This window comes from Lolium perenne, chromosome 3 (assembly GCF_019359855.2).
Source record: "Lolium perenne isolate Kyuss_39 chromosome 3, Kyuss_2.0, whole genome shotgun sequence".
NCBI classification, from domain to species: domain Eukaryota; kingdom Viridiplantae; phylum Streptophyta; class Magnoliopsida; order Poales; family Poaceae; genus Lolium; species Lolium perenne.
In genome coordinates, this window is record NC_067246.2 from 86,803,316 (window position 1) to 86,824,226 (window position 20,911).

Genomic DNA, 20,911 nt, shown 5'->3' on the forward strand with positions numbered 1-20,911 from the left:
TTTCTTCGTCTGTCCAGGCCTTGGCATCTTTCTTGCAAATCCATCAAGAGCTTCATCCAGATCAGAAGATTGGGTAAGGATCGCCCTCATCTTCACTTGCCACAGAGAAAATCTCGTGGTATAATCCAGCTGCGGTAGATCGAACTTCAAGGAAGACATGTCGCAAAACCATATATTGAAACACGGGCTCTGATACCACTTGTTATAAAAGCGACAAGCAAATAACGAAGAACGATGAAGGAAAACGCAGCGGAGACACCAGATTTAACGTGGAAAACCCCTTCCAACACAGAAGGGGAAAAAACCACGGGTGCCAGCCAACAAAACTTCACTATATCGGGGAGTGTTTACAAACGCCGTGGGTTATCTTATAATCTGATAAACCCTAGCCGGCGGCTTACAAGATGTATATATAGGCGGTGCCGACGATCCGTACCGTACCGCGGGGGGCTGCCGCCCCCCCACACCCCCCTTCGGCCCAAGTCTCCGGCCACGGGCCTCGCTCCGCTCGTCAGAAGTTAGCCTCCCTTTAGTATATGAATTTGCATCACAATACAACAGCCCGTGCCTCTGGCTTATATCCTAGGTCTGTGTCCGCTGCCATGAACAATTCGACCATCAAAAAGTCCTTGATCAACAGTCTGTCTCATCTACAATGTGGCAGGTAATATTCTTCCTATTCAAATGTACTAGTACTCACCTGGTACTCAGTAATTTGGTGATGACGAGTTGTTGTTTCCACAGGGGGAAAGGGAGGCGCAATGATAGTGCAAGGATGTAAATCTGTGTCGATAAATTATCAGTTCAGATCAACTACATTTCTCCTCGTGTTACTACAATATTTAATTATATTTCCTTTACTATTTGCAACTTTCATCTAGCAATAAGAACTTGTAATAATGATTTATGAACCGGACCTATGCTATGTTTCTTTTACTATTTGCAACTAATTATCAGTTCAGATCAGCCTGTAACAAAAACCTGTAATAATGGTTTAAGAACCAGACCTATGTTATGTTATTGTTGTATTATCAACTGTCATGTAACCATACTGTTGCGTTTGCTTGTGAATTTGGTATAATATGGATGCTGTTCTGACATTTGCTTTTCATTTGATGGGTGCTTTATTTAAAACCTTGCTTTGCTTGTTAATTTGCACTAGACAACGATACAGTAGGATTTTAAAACACTTTACACACATAGTTAGCATCAGTGTCCAAATATCACAACAAGTCCTCATGTGGGCCCTTATACACTTCACATATCTTCAGTGTGCCCCCTTGAATCCAATAGAACAAACTCAAGTTGTTTTTACCAATTCTGATTTTTGGTAGTCATTGATCCACACTAAGGGCCTATTCGGATTGGTTGTAATATTTGTGTGTCCATCAGTATGCAGAGACAATTACCAGTGGACACACAAATATTACCACCATTCCAAGCAGGCCCTAAGGAAGGACCTAGTTCTGCATTGCAGTAGAATCGTACGTTCTGTAATTATTAGTTTAGGATGAGGCTTCATAGCTATTTTGTGTTTAGCAGTCAGTGGAGAGTGAAAACATTAAATGGTAGCCTAATGGAAAAAATGAACAGAAATTTGTCAGTAATATCGTATCGCTTATCACCTGTTCACAGCAACAGATTATGCATTCAATGAGAAGCATTTCAGGAGAAACTTATTAGAATTTAGTGACATGAGGAAAAACTTATTGTTCACTAATTTAAGAATCTTACGTGGGTCTGAAGGTTAGAACAAGCTAGTTAAAAGTAGTACAAAGTCAAGCCATCCAGTAAAGTAAACAGTCCCTAAAGTAAAACAGCTATAACTGGAAACAAAATAGCAGAAGATAAGCGCAGCAGCTTCCCTAACCTCATTTTGAACTTTTCATGATCACATATCGCCACACTTGTTTATCCCTCATGGTTTTTGGCTTGCTACAGCTTCCAAATAGAATTTGGGCTCTCATCTCGCAGAAATATGAATGATCAAATTAGGCAGGAATCGCATGATAGGTTGCAATGTTATAAATTAAGACAAGCCCAGTTCTCGAACGCAGTCAGAATATCCATTTTCCGGAAGTTGTGCTTTCTAAGCTTCGCCACTTTCAGTTTCTTGTAGGTTTCCGTGAATGACTGTTTGCGCCTCCACTTATCCACAAATATTTTCAACTATTGTGCCTTCTCAATCAGCTGCATTGCTATATTGACCAAAGCATACATAAAGGCCTCAATAAACTCTTGGTAAAAACCAGCCCCCTTCCTCCTCCACTTCTGTCCATAATATGAGCACATTAAAGTACTTCTCAGCAGAGATACCTGTTGATAAGTGAGAGGCGCATCTGATTATTTGGCTCAAGTACAGGAATACCATCCTTTGGCATGTCCTACGACCATCTTCTATCCTCCCAAGTCCCAGCTGCATTATGGAGTTCCAATCATGTGTAGAGATCTCTATACTCGGGTCATCAACCACTGCATCCAAAAATGATGCCATGAGCTCGGTTGTTCCCTGTCAAGCCTGCCATTATAGTAAGATAACTTGTCCTAAGATCTGGTAGCCCTTGACTCCCTCACATCCTTGGAAAGAGCAAATACAGATTGAAAAATCATGGGCTGTCATCGAAGAATCAATAAGAGCACTGCCAGCCCTGCTGCGCTAATCTCCGCCACAAGTGCCGTAATCTCTGATGTCTTTAATTTGCTCCTTGCAATATGCTATAAAGATTGGGGGGTACAGTATATACGGAGCCCCACGGAGGCGCCTTGCTCAGGCATTTCATCGAGCATGTTACAAGCCTTGATCAGGATACTTAGCCCAACAAAAGCATTGCCAATCCCAAACCCAACAGAATAAACAACTACCAGAAATTGATTGTTCGACTCAATCTCATGTGCTTCGATGACCAATTGAGCTAGTTCTGTTTTTTTTTTTTTTTGCGAGGAACAGTTGAGCTAGTTCCATTATACTTACATTATTATAAAACAAGGTGGGTGACAAGGGCGCTGCGTCGGGAGGCGACGGCGAGAGAGAGGCTGCGGCCGAGCGGTCCTCGGCGACGGCCGCTGATAGTACTTCCTCGAGAGGCGACGGCATTGGCGGCGGATAAGTCTGTGGGGGCGGGGTTCGCCGCGGGAGGTGGCGGCAGCGGCAGTTGGGGTGTAGCGCGAAGATGGATCTCGTAGGTTCCGGTTCCGGTTCCGGAGGATGAGAATGACTAGGAGAAGTGCCTAGTATTTAGGTGCAGATACGACAGGCACCGGAGGCGGAGGCAGTGGAGTGGAGAGCGCTCATCGGCGGGAAAGGAAGTGATTATATACAGCTGCCGAGTCATTGCCCCACATGATTGCCGCTAAAGGGATTTTGCATGAAACCCCTCTTTGAACTCGTTAAATACAGTTGCCGAGTCGTTGCCCCATATGCTTGCGCTAGACCTTCCAGCTATATTAATATAGAAATCACATGGTGAAATTATTGGAGCCTCAACACAAGCAAGCGGATCGACGAAAACGAAGATGTCCCTCAATCGCTTCGTCCTTAGCATAATTCCCACCATGCTCTTTGCAATTCGATGCGCCACGTACCAAGCAACACCTTCAAGAATGAATGCGGCAACGATGGCGCTGCTGCTCGGAATGGTCCTAGGGTTTCCCTGGTACACCGGTGCGACGGGGAGGGGTTCACCCAACCCCTTCAAGAAGGATTGGCAACGCCCGCTGGCGTCACCCTGTCGGTGACAACAAAGCCACCAAGGATTTCACCCGACCACCAAAACCCCACCCTGGACGCTCCATCGTGCTCCACCAAGATCTCCGCCCACCAACGCGTGCCACCACGGCATTGCAAACATCAACACCGTCTCACTGTGGCCATCGAAGCGAGACCAACGGGATCAAGAAGGGCTAGCCAGGAGCTAGAAATGACATGTTAGCGATGACGTGGGAGGGAACCACCTCCACCGCCATTGGCAGTAGCCGTCTGAATGCATCGACCAGAGCAAGCTAGGCCCACCTTGCCCGGCCGAGCCCAATGGGGGCTCTTAAAGCTCCAGTCGCGCGTTGCAGCACACGCTGTGCCAACCCCATGCACTAGTAGAAAGCAGGGCTTTGGTTTTTTTGCTCCAAAGAGCATTAGAACCAGTTCTGGTACCAACCCAGACTAAAGGTCGCATTAGCACCAGTTCGTGCGGCTAGGGTGTCACAGGGGACCGGCAGAGCATTAGCACCAGTTCGTGTGGGATCTTTAGCACAGGTTCGTGACACGAACCGGTGCTAAAGGTTTGTCGCCAGGCACGTGGCAGCCGCGAAACCTTTAGCACTGGTTCGTAACACGAACCAGTGTTAAAGGTAAACATTAGCACCGGTTCGGGTCACGAACCGGTGCTAAAACCCCCCTTTGCCCTATATATTCAGCTCACCCCCAGCCAGCCCTCACTCCATGTGTTTCTTGGTGGAAGGTGTGAGGGTTGTGTGCTTGTTTGCTATTCTTTCCCATGCACATGAGGTGGTCGACGAAATGTCTGAGAGAATGATGCCGCTTGGTTTCACACAAAAAAATGATAGGCGGTGCCGGAGCGACACTTAAGCTTTCCCCTCTTTCTTTCCTCCTTGATCATGGTAATCAACTTTACCCTTTCATTTGTACAGTGGTCATTTCACTATTTATATTATGATATTTTGTAATGATTTTTTGATAAACTTAATTATATAACTGGTGGCAATGGATGTACGTTTACCGATGCCTACCCGAGTTCATTGTAGGCCTGAAAGATTTTCTCCGTATGGCTGAGGAAAACCCACATGCAGATGGTTTTATGTGTTGTCTATGTGTTGATTGCCGGAACTTAAAGCAATACCGTCAATAGCAAGTCCTTCACTCCCACTAGCTTTGGAAAGGTTTCATGCCCAGCTATAATTGTTGGATCAAGCATGGAGAAAGAGGGGTTATGATGGAAGACAATGAAGAAGAAGAAGAGGATGAAGATATGTACCCTAACTACGGTGATACTGCAACGGGGCATAATGAAGATGAAGAGGCAGTGGAGCTGAATATGAAGAGGCATCAGTTGAGCCCGTTGATGATGATCTTCGTTAGGCCATCGCTGATGCACACAGAGAAGTAGAAACTGAAAACGAGAAGCGGAAGTTAAAGGGCATGTTAGAGGATCAAAAAAAAAGTTGTACCCAACTTGCGAAGATGGCAACACAAAGCTCGGTACCACACTTGAGTTGCTGCAATGGAAGGCAGAGGCTGGTATATGTGACAAGACATTTGAGAAGTTACTGAAAATAATGAAGAAGAAGCTTCCAAAGGATAACGAATTGCCTGATAGTACATACGAAGCAAAGAAGGTTCTCTGCCCTCTAGGATTAGATGTGCAGAGATACATGCATGCATTAATTACTGCATCCTCTACCACGGTGAGGAGTACAGAAATTTGGAAAAAAGCCCGGTATGCACTGCACTGCGGTATAAGATCAGGCGAGATGACCCTGGTGATGTCGAGGGCGAGCCCCTAGGAAGACAGTTCCTGTGAAGGTTATGTGTTATGCTCCTATAATACCACGGTTGAAACGTCTGTTCAGAAACAAACATCATGTAGGGTTGTTGCGATGACACAATGAAGACCTTAAGAAAGACGAGATGGTGAGACATCCCGCTGATGGGCCGCAGTGGAGGAAAATCTATAGAGAGTTCCCGGACTTTGCAGGAGACGCAGGGAACTTAAGGTTTGGTCTAAGTACAGATGGCATGAATCCTTTTGGGGAGAAGAGCTATAGTCAAAGCACCTGGCCTGTAAATCTATGTATCTATAACCTTCCGCCTTGGTTGTGCATGAAGGGGAAGTTCATTATGATGCGAGTGGTCATCCAAGGCCCAAACCAACCCGGCAATGACATTGATGTGTACCTAAGGCCATTATTTGAAGAACTCTTACAGTTGTGGGCCAAACCAGGTACATGCATGGGATGCGCACAAAAAGGAGCCGTTTGACCTACGAGCGTTGCTTTTCGTGACCATCAATGATTGACTTACTCTTAGTAACCTTCCAGGACAGACAAACAAAGGATACAATGCATGCACGCACTGTTTAGCTGAGCCCGAAGGTGTATATTTGGATAAATGTAAGAAGGTTGTGTACCTGGGGCATCGTCGATTTCTTCCAAAGAGGCACCCCGTCAGAAAGAAAGTCAAGCATTTCGGAGGTGAGGCAGATCACATGGAGAAGCCTAAACTCCGTAATGGTGATGCTTTACTTGATATGGTCAAGGACATAAAAGTAATCTTTGGAAAGGGTCCTAGCGGTCAATCTATTCTGAATGTCGTCGCTACCGGACATGCACCCATGTGGAAGAAGAAATCTATATTTTGGGAGCTACACTATTGGTAAGACCTAGAGGTCCACTCTTCAATTGATGTCATGCACGTGACGAAGAATCTTTGCGTGAACCTGCTAGGCTTCTTAGGCGTGTATGTGAAGACAAAAGATACACCAGAAGCACGGGAGGACTAGTATCATATGAAAGTCCCAAAAAACAAGAAAGAACATAACAAGACAGATACAGGGTGTCACCTAAGTCTTGGCAGCTACGCTCTTACCAAAGCAGAGAAGGAAATCATTTTTGAAGTCCTTTACAATATCAAGGTCCCGTATGGCTTCTCATCAAATATAAACGGGATTATAAATATGGTAGAGAAAAAATTCCAAAACCTGAAGTTGCATGACTGCCACATTATTATGACGTAGTTGCATTCGGTTGCATTCAGGGGGCTTCTGCCGGAAAATGTTCGAATACCCATTGTGAAGCTATGTGCATTCCTCAATGCAATATCTTAGAAGGTAATCAATCCAGCTAGTCTGCCAAGGTTACATAAGGATGTGGTGCAATGTCTTATTAGTTTTAAGTTGGTGTTTCCGCCATCTTTCTTCAGTATTATGACGGATCTCCTGGTTCACCTTGTCGAAGAGATTGCCATCAACGGTCCTGTATTTCTACACAATATGTTCCCCTTCGAGAGGTTCATGGGAGTATTAAAGAAATATGTTCATAATCGTGCTAGGTCAGAAGGAAGCATCTCCAAGGGCTATGGAACAGAGGAGGTCATTTAGTTATGTGTTGACTTTATTCCTGGCCTTAAATCGATTGGTGTTCCTGAATCGCGGCATGATGGGAGACTAAGTGGAAAAGGCACGCTAGGAAAGAAATCAATGATATATATGGACATGACTTCTTTCACTCAAGCACACTACAGAGTTCTACAAAGTTCCACCTTGGTGGCCCTGTATATCACTGAACACAAGAATATTGTACGCTCCCAACACCCGGGGTAGTCAGAAGACTGGATTACACATAAACATATGAACACTTTCTACGGTTGGATGCAAACACATCTCATGAATAACAACCATGTTGGAGATCAGTTGTACTTGTTGGCCGGGTCACCATCTTCGAATGTGCTGCGTTTCCAAGGGTGTGCGATTAATGGAAATACCTTCTACACGAGCGCCCAAGATAAAAAGAGCACCAACCAAAACAGTGGTGTCCGCATTGATGCAACAAACAACAATGGGGAAAAGGACACATATTATGGTTACATAGAGGAGATATGGGAACTTGACTATGGACCTTCTTTTAAGATCCCTTTTCTTCGGTGCAAATGGGTCAAGATAGATGGAGTAGGGGTAAAGGTAGACCAGCTGTATGGAATGACAACAGTGGATCTCAACAATCTTGGCTACAGAGATGAACCATTCGTCCTAGCCAATAATGTGGCTCAGGTTTTCTATGTGAAGGACATGTCCTCCAGACCGAAGAAAACAAAACATAAGAAAACGAGCTCATCCGATGAGCCAAAGCGTCACATAGTTCTTTCAGGGAAAAGAAACATCTGGGAGTCGAAGACAAGACAGATATGTCAAAATATTATAATAAGTTTGGTGAAATTTTGTCCTTCACAGTGAACATTGACCCAACCATCTCCTTAAATGCTGAATATGCTCCATGGTTACGGTCGAAGCGATCATAATGTATTATTATCCTGTACCTTGAGCTCATATTGTGAAGGATTTTCTGTGATGTCTGCAATTCTATCAAATTATCACAAACTATGTCGTGATTCTATCAATAACATTGGTCGTTTGACCTAAATGCCATGAAACCTAAATGACACATAATATGACAACACACGAAGGTTTCGTATTTTTTGGATCATTTTTGAATTTTTTATGCTCGTTTCAAACTATATTCAAAACGGCGGGCATAAAGATCCTTCGCTTGAGGTGGATTTTCGCTAAACTTGCACTAGATCTTTGATGAAATAGCATGTTATGAGCATTATTACAAAAAATCTTGAGCATTATATCCTGTACATGTAGTTCAAATGTGGCCGGCGACCAACCGATTCGGCAGGAATTTACCTTTTTCATGACGGGTGGACGGAAAAGTTTCAGATACACCGGTTGGGAAATTATCCATCTTAGGTGGTCTAGTATTTTTGAATAATGTGTTGGTGCAAATGTGAAACTTTAATTTGGTGGTTGCTTCACAAAACACCCCGTTTCGACACCTTGAAAATGGAAAATGGTTTTTTCGTGCGATGAAAAGGAAAACTTCATCCTGGAACATCGTAAAACATCCCAAGATGCACATGTGTGCACAATATGGGCACATTATCACAAACTATGCACGATTATTTCTATAACATTGTTCATTTGACCTAAATGCCATGAAACCTCAAACGTGATAGCTCATATTGTGAAGGATTTTTTGTGATGTATGCAATTCTCCAAATTTAGTATTTTTCCTTGCACTATAACGTATAATATGACAGCACGCAAAGGTTTCGCATTGTTTGGATCATTTTTTAATTTATATGCTCGTTTCGAACTATATTCAAAACGAAGGGCATGGAGATCCTTCACTCGGGGCAGAGTTTCGCTAAACTTGCACTGGATCTCTGATGAAATAGCATGTTGTGAACCCAAGAAAGATTTTTACAAAAAATCTTGAGCATGATATCCTGCACCTATAGTTCAAATCTGGCCGGCCTCCTACCGATTTAGCAGAAATTTGTCTTTTTCATGAGGGGTGGATAGAAAGGTCCCAGATACATCGGTTGCAAAATTATCCATCTTAGGTGGTCTAGTATTTTTTAAAAATGTGTTGGTACCAATGTGAAACTTTAATTTGGTGTTTGCTTCACAAGACACCCCGTTTCGGCACCTCGAAAATGGAAAATGGCATTTTCGTGCGATGAAAATGGCTCTGTCTGCTCTCCCTTCCTTTTGTACCCTGAGCTACTGATTGTTGGGTGTATACTAGTACCTTCCAGGCGAGAGTCCTGCTTGCGGGAAGAGTTCCCTCGGGCGGAGCTTCCGAAGATGTCTAAGACGGCTGGCCATCTAATACATCTTCGAGAAGCTCCGCTGGAGAGGCTCTTTCCTTCCTGGTCGCCGTCGGTGGGTGTATACGATCTCCCGGGAAGCTCTCTCTGCTCTCCCCTCCTTTTGTACCCTGAGCTACTGGTTGTTGGGTGTATACTATTAGCTTCCGGGCGGGAGTCCTGCTTGCAGGAAGAGTTCCCTCGTGCGGAGCTTCTGATGATGTCTAAGACGGCCGGCCATCGAAGACATCTTCGAGAAGCTCCGCCGGAGAGGCTCTTTCCTTCTTGGTCGTTTCCTCCTCTCTTTGCTCCCAGGATGCTCTCTCTGCTCTCCCCGGAGGGGATCGGATCGTGCCCCCAGATAATACCCCCTCTCCCCCTAGATAAGGCAAACAACAGATAAGCCTCCCCCAGATTAAGTCCCCCATCTTTTGTCCCGGTTTGAGCCCTCACCCGGGATAAAAAGGTATATAGACTAACTCATCACCATCCCAGATAAGGCTCCCTCAGATTACTTTATCTAAATTTAAATTAAACAACAACAATGACTTTATTGAAATTTAACTAGATATGTTAACTAAATTTAAACCAAAATAATGACGACGATTTTATTGTAATTTAACTAGATAAGTTAGGGAGCGGTATTTTGGAACATGGGTCCATATGCTCTCTATATTTCGAAATGCATCTTACATACATTTTAATTTTTTTTAAAAAAATGAAACTAAACATGCTCACAAAGTTGTTTCATAAAAAATCGACTTATCATGTAACGTGTGTAAAAAAGACAAAATTCAGTGCTAAAAATAATGATTTTCACAATATAAACTTTCTCTTTTTTATATAGACAACACAAAATATTGATTTTTCGTGAAACTTGACGAACACACGTATATTATGAAGATGTACATGTAGATTTTTTTGTCCAAATTTTTCGATATTTCGAAATATAATTATTTTAGTAGAGGGTGCATACGCACCCGGGAACCGAATTGAATTTCCGGATTAACTAAATTTAACAAAAATAACGACTTCGACTAGTTCTTCCGTGCATCCGCTGCTGCCCTCCTGACTCCCGCTTCTTGCCGCAGCAGCAGCTGCAGCTCCTCCTCAGGACGACGCTTAGGCATCTCCTCACTATCCAGCTCCGCCACACGCCGCCGCTTATGCAGCTCCTGGAGACTCTGCCTCTCAAATACTTCTATGGTAGCCGCTAGCTCCGCCGCCTCCCACTCCTCTATTTCCGTGAACCGCGGGTCCACCTCCACCGGCAGCGGGTGCGGCGGCGGGGGCATTGTGAAATGGGCTAGGGTTCGGTGAGTGAATAGGGGACGGGGACGTATGAGCTATTTATAGAGGCGTGTATGCGGGAAATCTCCGCGCGGCGTCATGGCGGGAAACTATCCCGTGCGGCGTCGTGTCTGCAAACTTTCCCGCGCGGCGTCGTGGCAAGAACCTATTTTGTAAGGTAATTTGGAATTTATATTTATTAGTTATAATTTATAGTTATAGTTATAGTATTTTATTAGTTATAATTTAGAATTTATATTTATTTATTTGGTGTAGTTTATTTGCTATAATTTCATTGGTTTAAAAGGGCGGAAAAGATTGGAAACCAATTTTTTTTTGAAAATTTAACCTTTAGCACCGATACCCTTTAGCACCGGTTCCAGCCACGAACCGGTGCTAAAGGATAGAGGTCTTTAGCACGGGTTCCAGCCACGAACCGGTGCTAAACCTCTGCCCCATAAATACTCGCGCCACCCACCTTCTTCCCCACAGATCACATACGAAAACAGCTAAGGACTTCGTGCGAGGAGAATTTTTGACGTTGGCAGGCTGCTGAAATTCGTCGTCGCCGTCGCACGCGCCACCGCCCACGCCGCTCTTTGCCGGCGCCGGCCCCTGCCCATTCTTCTCCACGTCCACGCACCACCGCCCGCTCGTCTCCGGCCGCAACCATCGCTGCCGCGCCGCCTCTCCGTTGTCGTCGACGCCTGCCCCTCCGACGCCCGCTCTTCGACTCCGGCCCAGCACACTCTGCAAGGTGAGTCGCCGGATGGCTATCTTCACCTTTTTTAAAAAAATTAATTTATTTTTTAGTTTAATTTAATTAGTTTTATTACTTGAGTAATTTTAGTTGAAAATATATATTTTTTGAATGAATTTGTTACTAGAATAATTAGTTGAATGAATAATATTAGTTGAATAATTTTAGTTGAACGATTTAGTTAGTTGAATAATTTTAGTTGAATGATTTAATTAGTTGAATAATTTAATTAGTTTTATTAGTTGAATATATATATATATATTGAATGAATTTATTAGTTGAATAATTTTAGTTGAATATACACTAACTAATTTGTTAGTTGAATATAGTTGAATATATATAATATGTTGAATGAATAATATTAGTTGAATGAATAATTTTAGTTTATTTGTTAGTATATTATAGGTAGTTTATTTATCAGTGTAATTTTAGTTAGTGTAATTTTATTAGTTTATAATGCATATTTTTTATTTATTTGTTACAATTATATTTATAATTTTGTTAGTATAGTTAGGATGCCGATACCACATGCACGTCGAGCTAGACTGGGCCGTGGCACCGTCACGGAGCAGATGACCAGCGATGTCCGCGACTGGGCGCCGCCGGGCTGGCACTGGGAGGTGTTACCTTCCGGGGAGCGCAACTTGGTGAGGAATCCAGGTCCCGTCATCGACCCGGATCTTCTTTGGTGCCGGTCGCGTGGGCCACGACTGGTGCGGAGGGAGCGGGCCCCCGAGGAGGTGGTAGAGCAGCGTGTCAGAGAGGAGGACGGGCATGTCTGCCATTACATGTATGTACTGAACACCATGTATAGGGGCGGATGGGCGGTGATGCAGGGATCCCATATCAGCTATGATCCGGTTGTTGTTTCGTATCTTTGGATGACCACTAGGAAGGGCTCAGCACCCGGTCGACGTTGAGAGGATCAGTACTCTTGTTGTAGCGATGTGTGAGTGTTAAATAAATATGGACCCAAGCTATATGTGTAACTCCAATCTTCGATCGTGTATTGAGCATTATCCTTAATTAGTAGTTATATATGTGTAACTCTAATATTTAATCATGTTTTGAGCATTATCCTTAATTACTGTTTCGTTGTGTTTATAATATTAGAGTAACTTGTAAGTCTTTGCAGAAACTATGGAACGAGACCTAGAAAAGGAATACATCAGGGAGGACATTATCCGTAATGATGAAGATGTCACCTCTCTTTATCTTAACCAATCCGGTGAGGTAGACGAGAAAAAACGTCGAGATGGCTCTGGTCAGGGAGATGAGAAAGACCTTGGAGATGGCTCAGGTGAGGGATAAGGCGACAACTCCAATGTGGGAGAAGCTGATGGCGAGGTGTATATATATTAATTAACTAAGCCTCCAGATTTGTGTATATACATATATTAACGTTGTTTCTTCTTTTAGATCTCCCGATCAACAAAATCTACTAGAAGTAAACGAGGAGCGGCCAGAAGGATGGAAGACCATGAAAGGTGTACCATCACGGAAATCGCTGAAGATGGCGAACCGATTCCTCCCAAGGCTCACGCAAGAAAGTTTGTAAGTCAATGCGGAGTTCTTGTTAGGGACTAACAAAGGCATGTCGAATAGGCCTGCCGAATAAAGTACCCGACGTTATCTGGAGGCCCACGACCCGAAGAATTGAAGGCCTGGAAGCCCAGAGTGTTTCGGATAAGGAATACTTAGTTGTATTAGGAATCATGTAATAGTATGAGAAAGGCCCGACGCGCTTTCCCGCAGTTTGTAACTTGAACGGTACGAAATCTCTCGGCTCCACCTACTATATAAAGGGGATCAGAGGGAAGAGAAATCAAACGATTCATTGTCAACAAAACCACCACAACTTTAGTTGAAACAGCTTTGTCGGCTGAAACCTTCAAGATTTACTTGCCCTCTACTTCTTACGAAACCCAAGTCTACAATCTGTAGGCATTGACAAGTTAATACCTTGTCATTAGCGCCGACCGTGGGGATTGGAGGTCGGAAGGTCATGATTTCGATGGCATCGTCAACATTATTATCTGCTGCAAGCAACGCGATGGACGAAGGTAAACGAGTCCAACGTGATCTCACCGATTTGTTCCTCACCCACCCGCCCGTTTTCATGCATATGATTATCTGGAGGAGTCGACGGAGATGACGTTCGGGAGCTTCCGCTTCCTCGTCGGGAAACAAGGATCACACCGTCTTGTGGAACTGATTTTCGGGTCACTCACCGATCTGTTCGGTAGCATGACTTTCGGGTCGTTCACGGATTCCGATCTGGAAAGTGACTCGGAAAGCTTCAACAACAACAACCTCAACAACCACGGATTCACCAACTTCGACTTCATCGACACATCTGTTGATAGTGGGGAGGTCTTCGCCGATCTATACAATGGTGTCACTGACCCCGAAGATAATGAGAACACAACTGCAATATATAACCAAGCATGTGCAATCGGCGGAACAAGCAGACAAGAGGATGAAGAGTCTGAGGCTTTCGATGATTTGGGAAATCCTTTCATCGATCCCGCAGATCTCACACGTGGAACCAGCAACAAGTACATCAGAACGACGCCGCGAGAAAAAGTGCAGCTGCCGCAGGAAGCGTGGGATAGAGCTCAAAAAGCCATGGATGGCACAGAGCCAATGACCACTGCAGCCACACCGGAAGCGTTACAAGCTTATCAATACAAAATTGCTCATTCTAAACGAGAGTTGGAAAAACAGATGGCACTAGTCGATGAAAGAAGAGCTGCAGCTGCTGCATCAAGTGAACGCAGGGCCAATCTGAGTGGTCACTCAAGAACTTTGGGAGATAGTCACAGGAACAATCCTTCAAGAGTAAGATCCCGGTTAGTAAACGTTCCCAGGGCAGATCAGGAGAATTTGATCCAAAATCTTGACATGTCCTTCATGTCCATAAATACAAGAGGGAACATCATCCTGAAAACTTCGGAGGCAGGGTACATGTCGACACATGATTTTTTAATGGCATCCAGACCAGCCCAAGGAAATCCTAGGGCGCCACTGTATTAAATGGCCATGGCAAGAGTCGATGTTATGGGCGAAACAATAGTAGGGAGAGAAGTTGCACCACAACCTGAAAGTGCTCCACGAAGAAACATTCCAAGACAAAATAGTCCGCGACCCACTACGGTGGCGGTGCGAGATCCTCCAAGAGATGGTGACACAAGGAACACGGTGACCCATGCTTGAGTTGACAGAGCACGAGAGGAACCTTGAAAATAGAAGAGGACGTTGGTACTCACCAAAAGTTAGTGATGAGGATTTGAGTGGACTCCCTTTCTTTACCCGACGAGTTTGTAAAACTAAAGTACTCTCTAGCTCCAAGTTACCTGACAACTACAAAAAATTCGACGGATTGAAAGATCCTGAGGATTGGCTAGTCGATTACTTAGAAACAGTGAAACTGATTGGGGAACCAGGGCAACGGCCATGCAGAGCATTCAGGTCCACCTCAGCGGAGCCGCAATATCCTAGATGAAGAAGCTACCGGAAGGATCCATCGACAGCTGGAAAACTTTCGAGGACTTGTTCGTGAGGAATTTCTGTTCCACGTGCAAGAAACCTGCGTCAATAGAGCAGTCAAGGACATGCAAGGAGAAGTCAGATGAATAAATGAGGTTGTACATCCAGAGGTGGAGCATCATAAAAAATTCGGCTGAAAACGTGTCCGATGAAAGAGCAGTCGACGTGTTTGTTGCAGGAATCCGAAGAAGAGATCTAATCGAAGAATTGGGTAGGTCCAACCCGAGAATAATAGCAGACCTCATGGAGATAGCGAATCACTAGGATGATGGGGAAAATGTTGTTCATAACAAGCGGCAGAGGTCACCTGAGGAGGATCGCAAAAGAAATAACAATCAAAATAGATGACATTTTCGCCACTTCACAGATTATGACGGTCCCAACCAAGTAGCGGCTGGCTTTCGAGGAAATAGTGGAGGAAATCATTGGGACGATTACCAAAGGAATAATGATCAGCGCAACGATCATAGTAATGCACCGAGTTCCAGTGGGCAAAATAATCGGGCAAGGTTTCCAAGGCCATACAATGTGTCACCCGAAGATCTGCTGAACGGGCCATGCTAGATGCATTTTTACCTCTACAATGATGTAAATAGATAGTTGGGTCATCTTCAGAAGGACTGCCGAACTTTTCAAACTTTGCGGAGATATACGAAGAACCACTACAAGAAAAGTTCTGATAGACAACGTCCCAAAATCGTCCGCTAAGGGGTATTTTTCGTCGCCTATGGGCCTAACCCGACGATATGGGTTCTGTTGTCGAAACTGCGTCAGGCAAAGTCCTACCACGTTTTTTTTCGGTCCGTCGCGCTTGGGCGCCCTTCCGCCACGGAAAATCGGACCGTTGCAGAAGTGTTTCCGGGAGCCCGTTGACTGCTGACGTCCTGCAAACTGCCACGTTGCAGACGCCGTTAGCTGTCAGTTAACGGCGTTAACCGGCTGAAACCCCGTGGTAGATGGTAGGCACACACGAGGCCTGCCACATCTTAAGCGGGCCGGCCCATTAAGTTTGCGGGCCGGGCCAGCTGACTTAGTTTGTCCGGTCAACTATATAGCTGGGCTGGTCCATTAGTTACGTGGGCCGGGCCTAACCTCTAAGGTTGACTGGTCAAAACATTAATGGGCCGGCCCACTAAGCATGTAGGCCGGGCCGAATGCACTCATTTGACCGGTCAACAGGCAAAAAGGCCGGCCCACAAGACATGTGGGACCCACTTTCCTGTTATCGGGCCGGCCCATTTTACAAGTGGGGTCCACCTTAAAGCAAGTGGGCCGGCCCAAGAAGTTATTGGGCCAGCCCAATTAGCCTGTGGGTCCCACTTTCCTGCTATCGGGCCGACCCATTTAGTACGTGGGGTCCACAATAGATCGAATGGGCTGGCCCAACAAAAAAGTGGGCCGGGCCAAAAACACGGTGGGTCCCACTTTCCTGTTAAAGGGCCGGCCCATTTAGTATGTGGGGTCCACCATATAGCAAATGGGCCGGCCCAGCAAGATAGTGGGCCGGGCCAAAAACACGGGTGGGTCCCACTTTCCTATTAAAGGGCCGGCCCATTTAGTATGTGGGGTCCACCACATAGCCAGTGGGCCAGCCCAACAAGATAGTAGGCCGGGCCAAAAACACAGGTGGGTCCCACTTTCCTGTTAAAGGGCCGGCCCATTTAGTATGTGGGGTCCACCACATAGCCAGTGGGCTGGCCCAACAAGAAAGTGGGCCGGGCCAAAAGCACAGGTGGGTCCCACTTGCCTGTTAAAGGGCCGGCCCATTTAGTATGTGGGGTCCACCATATAGCAAGTGGGCCAGCCCAACAAGATAGTGGGCCGGGCCAAAAACACAGGTGGGTCCCACTTGCCTATTAAAGGGCCGGCCCATTTAGTATGTGGGGTCCACCATATAGCAAGTGGGCCAGCCCAACAAGATAGTGGGCCGGCCCAATAAGCAGGTGGGCCCACTATCGTGTTAACGGGGCGGTCCAATAAGTAAGTGAGCCGGCCCAAAATGAAAGTGGGTCCCACACTACTGTAAATAGGCCGGCCCAATCTGTTGTAGGGCCCTGGTTGTTTGACTAGTCAAATTGCATTAAATTTCATGAGCCTACAATCTGATATCAATGATACACACAATTACATACACAAATAAAATAACTAGGAAAATTACAAGGCAATTAATGTGCCCAAATAAAAAAATTACATAGAATCATTGAAGACTTCTATTAGCATCATCAATAACACGTTGACATTTGGCAATCGCCTTGATTGAATCTTGTGTACTCTTGGTCAACATATCGCTCTGAGATCTTAAAGCAGCAATACCATGTCTTTTATAAAGTACAGCCTTGAGATATTCTAATGTTTGATGAAAGGAATGGTCTAGGTTGACTTAGCTATGAGAGGATGCATCGGAAGAAAGATCAGAACTTTTTTGGGCCTCTCTTCTGATGAAGATTGCTTCATCACAACTGCATTCTGATAATAATGCAAAAAGAGTTAAACGATGAACTATGCAAACATGTATTAAGCATTGTCGATATGAGATAGTCACAAGTACTAAGCACAGACTTACATTATATCGTTGCATAGGCTCACCCCGGAACCTTTTTTGTGCTCTATCTTCTACTAAGGACTTCTTCATTACAACTGCATTCTAGTAATATTGCAAACATAGTTACAACAGTGAACTATTCAAACATTTATTATGCAATGTAGATATAAGATAATAACAAGTTGCATAAATAAGACAATGTATGGAACTTGTACTAAGCAGACTTACATCATAATGTTGCACAGGGTCGCTTTGGCGAGTATCTTCTAATGATGACTGCTTCACTAAAACTGCATTCTGGTAATATTGCAAACATAGTTACAACAATTAACTATTCAAAAATGTATTACGCAATGTAGAGATCAGATAACAGCATGTAGCAGAAATACGCACAAGATAAGATAAGATGCATGTACTAAGAACATACTATTTCGTCGCAGGTCCTTCTCTTGCGTGCACTAGTCGTGGTCGACATGCCTGTCATTTTAGGTTCAACCATCAAGTGAAATGCTAATCCTCCTGCTCCATTGTCCTTAATCTGTGTTTAGATATCACATTTGAGACCAAGTCAGCTGGTTTCAAATAACAAAAAACTTGAGCTGCCAAATGAATAAGCCAATATTTACCAGATATCAGATTAAAACCAACTAGATGTTGCTTTGCATGAGATACGAATTTCAGACATTCCGATTTAGATTAGGGTAATGCCAAGGTTTTCCACATAAAGTAAACTGGCATTAAGAATGACCAAATGTCAGGTTCAAATCACCTTCGCAGTTGCTCCAAGACAAGCATATCAAATAGGCAGAAACATAGTAAAGCATTGATGGCATTGCTATGGCAGGGTTCCAAGTGTTAATCTCTTGTATAAGGAACAATGCATATAGGTTATAGATAATAATGGAAGTAAACTGCCAGAGTTACCAACCAAGAACTCAGATTCCAACCTTCCCTAGCATCCCCGATGTTAATGTTGGATATTCTAATAAGTGGTTCGCATGATCAATCCCTAGGAAAAATAACATTGACAAGTTAGTCTACGATAATACAAAGACCAGACATGCACGCAGCAATAACTATACAAGCTGTGCGACCGGAGCATTCATGGAAAAAAATAGCTATAAGCTAAAGACGAGGTATAAGAGCAAGCAGATTGGAAATGCACATAGCATGATTATAAAAGCAGTGTGAGAATAGCAGACACGGGAAAACAGCTAGCGGCTAGTGGTGAGCTAATGACGTGGTATAAGAACAACCAGATTGGAAATGCCCATAGCATGACTATAAAAGGAATAGCATGCAGTACAAAAACAGTTGGCAGCAAATGAATGGGTATAAGGCTATAAATATGTGGATGCGCACAGGTGTCAGTAGAATGAACTGGATGGTAGCGACCGGATAATGATTTTGTAATGTACAATATTTAAACGAACTTCATGTGAAGTAACACATCAAGAAAGTTAATGGCATATGAGATATGCAAATAACTACACAAAACATGGCTAAAGAAACACGGCGATCTAACGGGCCAGCGTACTAACCAAGCTGCGGCGGGGTGGATGGGGGCGGCAACTTGCATTCCAGCGGCGGTGAACGCGGGAGACGATGAGTCAACCCTGTTTCAGTAGAAGTACGCGTTAGTGAAGCAGATCTGGTTGGCTGGCAAGGGATTCGGTGAAGTAGATACAGCCGCTGCGCCGAGGTAGTCGGTGGAATAGATCGGCTTCTGTGGAGGGGGGCCGCGGTGAAGTAGACCCAGTTCCGTTGGAGAGGATCCGGTGCGTCGACAGGAAAGGCGTTGATTGCTACGTTGTGGATGAGGTCGGCGGTGAAGCAGATCCGTCGGTGGCTAGGTCAGCGGTGAAGCAGATCCGTCGGTGGCGAGGTCGGCGGTGAAGAAGATCCGTCGGTGGCGAGGTCGGCGGTGAAGCAGATCCTTCGGTGGCGAGGGCGGCGGGGGAGCGGATCAGGTGGGTGGACAGCCAACACGATCAAGGCTACGCTATGGCGGAGTATGCCGGCGGCGAAGCATATCTAGTATTGTAGAGAGTCAGAGCTTTGGCGTGTGAGAGTATTTTTGAGCTAATGGGGCGAATGGTTGGTGGGTGGGTGTGGGCCTGTGTGGAGGGTTCAGGATCTAGGCAAGATATTTCATTGTTACCGAAAGAGCCCTCCATGGTCGGTGGGTTGTAGCTTCCGGACCAGGGTTAAAAGGGTAAAACTGGTCACGGGATTTTCGAATGGATGCGGTGGGATGATTTGGCGCGCGGCCGAAATTTTTAGTTTCAAGCTACGAGCAGAACGACAAAAATAATGTTCTTCCCCAGGGAGCTCTCATTTCTTCCTCTTCTCTTTCCCTCTCGAGTCTCTCCCACTCCCCCGGCTCCTCTCCCCCTTCTCTCCGGCGGCCTCGCCGGCCGGAGACGAGGCCGACTTCTCTCTGTATATCGTACACCCTCCGAACTAAATTAATTGATTCAACTATCCTTAGACGTGTATGTATCTAGAGTAAAACATGTGTGGATACACCCATATTTAGATAAGCAAAGTTGAGTCAGCTAATTTGGATCCGAGGGAGTTAGTGTTGTTGTAAGCTTAGATCCAGTGTTTCTCATGAGCAGAATGGCGCAATGGAGTCGGGGATCTCGTCATCGGCTTCAGATCTGGACTATGGTGAATCTGGCGGATCAGATCTGGCGGATCTTGCCGGCCAAACCCCGATCTGGTGCCATCAAGGTGATGGCGCTAACAGTGAGGCTTGCTTTGGTCAATGCTTCAGATCTGGTCAATGGGGAAGTCAAGCTGCTAACGTTCACAAGCTCGGGGCATACGACGGCGTCATCCGTCTTCCCCGTGAACATCTTGGCCTTTCAGCGGCCCTTCTCAGAGCCAATATGTCGTTGCTGAGGCCCTTCTTCTCCTTCGTCCCGGCGACTACCGGCGACCCCATCCCAAGTGGTGCGTCCCCGGCGACGGAGTTTCTGGAAAGGATACGGAGCAAAGATCTGATGTGCGGTCCAGAAGGACTCGATTGATTTTCTTCTATATGTTTTGGGGTCCTTTTTGTAAAGTTGCAGGTCCTATTAGTTGTTGTCTAGTTCTTTTGGACCTCTATGTAATTTTTTGGACTAGTTTCCATTTGCATCGATAAACTTGAATGTTGACAAGTTCACGGGAAAAAAATTCCTTTGCACATATGGACTATCATGTATGAACATTCTTGAGATTTAAACTATATGTAATGGCCAGCACTTGCGCAAGGGGCTCATCTAGTGCGCACTAGTTTCCATTAGCACCGATAAATTTGAATCTTGACAGGTTCTTGGAAGAAAAAATTGATTCACATATAGCCTATCATGTATGAACATTGTTGGGATTCAAACTATAC

General features: G+C 44.9%; 1 pseudogene; it reads right to left on the reverse strand.

Moving 5' to 3' along the window:
- Positions 1–2,022: 2,022 nt before the first annotated feature.
- On the reverse strand, positions 2,023–12,102 carry LOC127336624 (pentatricopeptide repeat-containing protein At1g69290-like; annotated as a pseudogene).
- Positions 12,103–20,911: the final 8,809 nt, after the last annotated feature.